The sequence below is a fragment of the Fukomys damarensis genome, unplaced genomic scaffold (assembly GCF_012274545.1).
Source record: "Fukomys damarensis isolate Sample0158 unplaced genomic scaffold, DMR_v1.0_HiC HiC_scaffold_22, whole genome shotgun sequence".
NCBI lineage: Eukaryota > Metazoa > Chordata > Mammalia > Rodentia > Bathyergidae > Fukomys > Fukomys damarensis.
Window position 1 is genome coordinate 11,450,519 of NW_022900934.1, and position 5,512 is coordinate 11,456,030.

The 5,512-nt window shown below is 46.3% G+C and overlaps 1 long non-coding RNA gene across 2 annotated transcripts in view; it reads right to left on the reverse strand.

Annotated features, from left to right (window-relative positions):
* Positions 1-382: 382 nt before the first annotated feature.
* The window catches only part of LOC104858128, a 6,167-nt gene continuing 1,037 nt past the window's right edge, over positions 383-5,512 (reverse strand). The window contains exons 1-3 of one of the 2 annotated variants that reach the window (XR_004518460.1): positions 5,118-5,506; positions 2,550-2,765; positions 383-1,021 (exon numbers count right to left, since the gene is read on the reverse strand). This is a non-coding gene — a long non-coding RNA (uncharacterized LOC104858128). Of the gene's footprint in view, positions 1,022-2,401; positions 2,766-5,117; positions 5,507-5,512 lie in introns of those variants that run through there. The other variant, XR_779071.3, reaches the window with a different exon arrangement.

Below are 5,512 nucleotides of genomic sequence, written 5' to 3' on the forward strand. Positions count from 1 at the left end.
TCATTGGTGGCTCCAAGGCAGGGTGACCTAGCAGACAGGCATCTCAGAGAAGAAACAATTCATGGCGGGTAGCAGGTAGCAAAGCAAGCAAGGGGTCGGGATGGGGATTTAGCTCAGTGGTTCAGCTGCCTGCCTCACAAACCTAAGGTCCCCAGTTCGATTCCCAGCACCAAAAAACCCAAAAAACCAGAAACACAAAAAGAAAGCAAGGGGCCTTAGCCACTTTTTTCTGCCCCTTTTATATTCTGTCTAGGCTATTGGGACTAACTAGGGCAGTGCCAAAACTATCAGTGGACTGATTTAGTAATCACACACCCATAATCCTGGCACCCTTAATCCCAGTGTTGTACCATGAATCAACCACACACTAGATCCAGCCACCTCTGAAAAAACCCCACCTATGACTGAATGAGGCTTTGGGGGGGGCATCTAGACATAGCTGAAACACTTGGAAAGGGTCCTCTGGGACAGCCTGTCTGGGGCCGCAGCTCAGAGGACACCTGCACAGCAGGGGGCTGGGCTATCTCAAGGTCTGACCTCTCCCCTGCCCTGTGGTTGATACTGACTGTTAAGCTAGGACTCAGCTAGAACTGTTGACCCGGCACCTATCTGGGGCCTCTCCACAGGGTTTGTGTTTCAGTCTAGAAGGGTGGCTCAAGGTGCTGAAGGTATGTGTCTCAACGAACAAGTCAGAAGCTGCAATTCCTCAGGATGTGTGCAATGTTTTTTTTCACTTCTTTTTACTGGTTACAAGGGTTTCACAATCCTAACCAGATACAAAAGGAGGGGAATTCTGGAAGGTTCTCAAAAGGCATGGGATTGGGAGTTAGTGTCAGTCTTTAGAAAACACATCTGGCACGGATGTTCACGGCATCGGTGTTCCTGCTGGACTACCACCCCTCGTCCAAATCCTTTGTGGAGGCAGATACGTTTTGAAATTTAGAAACCGTGGGAGAGGGCCGGGGATTTAGCTCAGTGGCGCCGTACCTATCTTGCAAGCACAATGTTCTGCGTTTGACCCCTGAGTACCAAAAAAAAAGAAAGAGAGAAAGAAAATTCTGGGAGATTTTTCAAAAGTAATATGGTACATTCATTGAATGTTATACTCCTTGAGTTGATGGCTTACCATGTAAGCAAAAATCTAAATACTTCTTGGAACATACGAATATTCAAATTAAGTGAGGTAAAGATGATAAGTAGCTGTCTCTATTCAGTTCTTGTTGCCAAATTGTGAAACAGCTTTACGTTGCAAGGGTGTTTGTCTGTCTGTTTGTTTGTGTCAGGGTCTCTCTATGTAGTTCAGGCTGGCCTTGAATTCATTATGGAGCCCAGACTGGCCTGGAACTCGCAGTGATCCTTTTACCTCAGCCTTCCAAGTGCTGGAATGACAGGCGTGCCTCAGTACACCTGGTTTGGGTTTTCTGTACCTGAAGTTGTGGCTAAGGATCTGCGGACTAGTAACAAACACCCCTATAGCTCAGAGGCTTAAAATAAACTGTTATTTCTTGTTCATGCTACACGTTTATCATTGGCCCAAAGAGGTCAGGAGAGTTTCCTTTCCATTCTGGAACTCGGCTGCTCTGTGGAACATCCATGGTTATTTGGTAGAGCACAGGACTCACAGCTGTTTAGGCTGCTGGCAGGAAGTAATGGCTGCTGTCTCTGCTACTGAGTCTCCTTTTGCCTGAAAGGGGCTGGGAGAAACCACGGTGAACCTCATGTAACTTAGTTGCTCTCTCCATAGAAGTTCTGATGCTGGAAGCACTTGATGGTTCCCCAAGATCTGAGAGTAATTATCCAAAAGCCTATGCTCTGTATCTGCTCGCTGCCTCAGGGAGTCCGAACAGAGAGAGTCACTGTTCTGTGACATTATCTTACTCCGCACGTTTCTGGATTGTGCAACTGTTTCCTCAGGGCGGGAGCCTGGAACCTCCTCCCTGAGAGTCTGAAGCAGTGAACAGAGCACCGTGTTACTGGAGACTCTTACCTGTGGTGGGGGGGAATCCTTTTATTTCTGTTTGGCTTGGGGAAAGCCTACAACTGGATGTTGACAAGCACAGGACACCCAATTTGTGCTCTCCGGAGATTTATCTAGGGAGCTCCCTTTGCCTAGGCTACTCCCCCTTTCTAGAACATCCCAAGGCTCCCTGTGGCCCACAGGAAAAAGTGTAAAAATAGCAGTGAGTCCCACTGATTGAGAATCTGCCTCACGCTAGACACAATACAGACTCACTCCCGAATCCTCATGGACAAACGAACTGTATGACCTTTACCTTACAAATGAGGTCCAGAGAGGGGACTTATCAAGATGAAAGAGTGAGGGCCAGGGAGAGGCAGAACTGGCCGGAGGAAGCCGGATCTGTCAGGCTCTGGGAACCCTGCTGAGCCACAGGGACCCGCCACTCCAGTCTCCTCAGCCTTCGCCCTTTCCTTCACTGCCCAGAGAGCAGCTGCTCAGCCAGGCGGTCCTCCTCTCCCTTCCTTTCCAAGCCCAGTCAGCTTCACAAGATGCCTTTCCCACTGCAGACCACAGCGAGTCCTGCCCTCACCTCACTGTCCTGGGTTTCCTGTCTGTCTTGCTGCTGGATTGCAGGAAACTCCACAGAGTCATCTGTGCATCTGCCAAGGCCCAGCAGGTGCGCAATGCACATCTGCTATTCGTGCATCGTTTCAGCAATTATTGAGCATCCATGGGCCACCAGGCACTGTGCTACATGCAGGATGCAGTAGAGAATGAAACAAAATCAGGGTCCTCACGTTCTGATCTGGGAGACAAAGATGAACAAATAAACATCGAATGTCAGGAGATGAAAAATGTTATGGAAAACCATACAGCTGGGTAAGGGGAGAGAAGGGTGGGGACGGGGAAGCTATGGTGGGGGAAAAGTCTTTTGAAGGAGGTAACATTAAATCAGGTACCAGAGTGTAATTAAGTTTGTTTGACTCAGGAACTGAATGAATGCCTGAGTTGAGATGAAATAACACAGAGATAAAAAGAAAGTGTGGAGGGAGGTTTTTCAGATAGAGACCCTAACATTTTTTTTTCAGGAATCGAACTCAGCACCTTGAACTTGCCAGGCAGGAGCCGTGCCACTGAGCTAAATACCCAGCCCCCTAATATCTTTTGTTTTTCTTCCATTAAAAAATTATTCTTTTGTCTTGTGATTTCAGATGGAGATGCAGCAGAGATTGGTTGTCAGTCTAGATATGAGAAGGCCTCCCTGTCTGTCCACCTAGAATAGACTGGATATTATAGCTCTTATGGTATGACTGGTAATTTTCTTTTTGTCTTTTTGATACAGGGTTTCACTATGTAGTTTAAACTGGCCTCAAACTCACTTTGTAGCCCAAACTGGCCTTGAACTCACAGGGATCCTCCTGCCTCAGCCTCCAGAGTGCTGGGATTATAGGCATGTACCACCACACCCAGACTGATTGGTAATTTTCTTGGTATTTTTGTGCCTATGGAAGAGAATGTCTTTTTTTTAGGATTTGCAGCTCAAGTATTGAGGCATGAAGAGTAAGGTAGAAACTTATTTTTAAACAATTTAGAAAAATATTTTTTATGTATTAATATAGATAACCTGGAAAAAAGGACAACAATTGTTTAATTCAGGTAGAGTATGCAAAGATATTCCTTATTATTTTTTTTTTTTTAATTTTTTGTTTGAAAATGAAAATGACTCTGACTCTGGGGTCAGAAGGGATCATTGTGTTGGCCAAACAAAAAATATTCAGTAAGATCGTTCCAGCTGGTGTGGAATTCTGGTGCAAGGTATTAGCAGTCTGCTCTCTAACCTAATTCCAATCACACTGTGTGGGGTGGGCAGCACTGGTTCCATTTTCACAAGTGATAAAATGGACAGGACCTCAGAGAAGGAAGTGATTTGTGCAAGGTTACACAGCCAGCTGAGTCCAGGCTAAGATCTCAACCTGTATTTATCTAAATCAAAATTCTCTGATTTCCTTTTTTGTTCTTTAAGGCTTCTTCTTGGTTTTTTGTTGTTGTTGTTGTTTTCTTTTTCTTTTTTGGTACCAGAGCTCAAACTCCGGACCTTGTGCTTGCAAGGCAGGCAGCAAAAACATTGAGCTAAATCCCCAGCCCTCTTTAAGTCTTCCTTTCCACCCCATTTCCTAGGGGTGTTTGATAGCCAAGTGCATTTACTAAGTGTCAAGCTTTGCATGTGTAATTCAAATCCTCACAGACAACCTGAAGTGGTTGTTGCAAAAACATTGGGATAAGTTTAAGTAACTAGCCTAAAATCATACAACTAAGAATGGAACAGCTGGGATTCAGAAGCTGGGCAGTCTGGCTCTGAAACCCCCAGAAGGGATGAGGTGAGGTAAATAATCAAGAATCAAGATGCGATACAATTATCTATCAAAACCCTTGCGCTGAATGTAATCACTATGTATTGCAAATATACACTAATAAAAAAATAGTGACCCACTTAATGGGTCTAGAAACAGTGTAAAATAGTGTAAATCACTTTTAAGAATATAAAGCAGGATTATTGCTGGCTCTCAAGGAATTCCGGAAAAGTCCCTGCCCGTGGCTTCTGGTTTTCCAGACAGTGCTTAGTTTCAGATGTGGGTGCATGGGGGGGGTGCTTAGCTCTTCTACTCCTCCGACAGCTCCATGAAGCTGTGGTGGGTGCTACTGCCCCTCAACCTGGATCTATGGTAACTGCTCACCGCCCTCTCAGGACCTCTAGACCAAGGCTCATTTTCGGGTGTTGTTGCGGATATGGCCCCTCATTAAAGTGGCGAGGCAGTTACACTTCAGGGTCAAGGGCCTACCTTGGGGGAGAGGCTGGTTTTGATTAGAGCTCTGGAACTTGCTTTTCCTTCAGGAAACCTCAGTATCCTCATCCGTACAATAACAGCCATCTCAGCATTGCTGGGGGGATTGGATGGGATAAATCAAGCCCAGTATCTGTCAGCGCAAGTGTTCTCATTAACAACTGCTATTCTCTGGGATGGATGTGGATCCCGGCCTTTGGCCTTTTTTAATATCTCAGCCCTTACACCTTCCGGTTCCTTGTCTGGTGGGACTGCTCTTTCCCCAGCTTATTCTACAGTGGGTTCTCACCCTTTTATGTCTCAACCAATACTACCTGCTCCGGAAGGCCTTCCTTGAGCTCTCCAGGCTGCCTCCAGCACATTTTCTTGTTTTATTGTGTTCACATCTGTCATCAGCACCCGGTAGCGTGATTGACTTGTTTCTTTCTCTTCCATATGAATGTTAAATTCCAAGGAGACAGAGATTTCCTTTTTTGTTCTCTGTAGCATTCCGAGCGCCAACAACAGTAACTAAATGGTGATGCGAATAAATGAATGAAAGAATGAATGAGGGTTTCCGTCAGGCCGAGCCTCCAAGGTTTACAGTCCCCGCTCTTCTGCCGCAGTGAGACAGACGGGTCCGACCCGGGAGATGGCCGCGGGCTCCCGGGCCGGGGCACCCGAGCGCCAACCCTACCCGCCTCGGAGAGATCCTTCCCTCAAGGCAGGG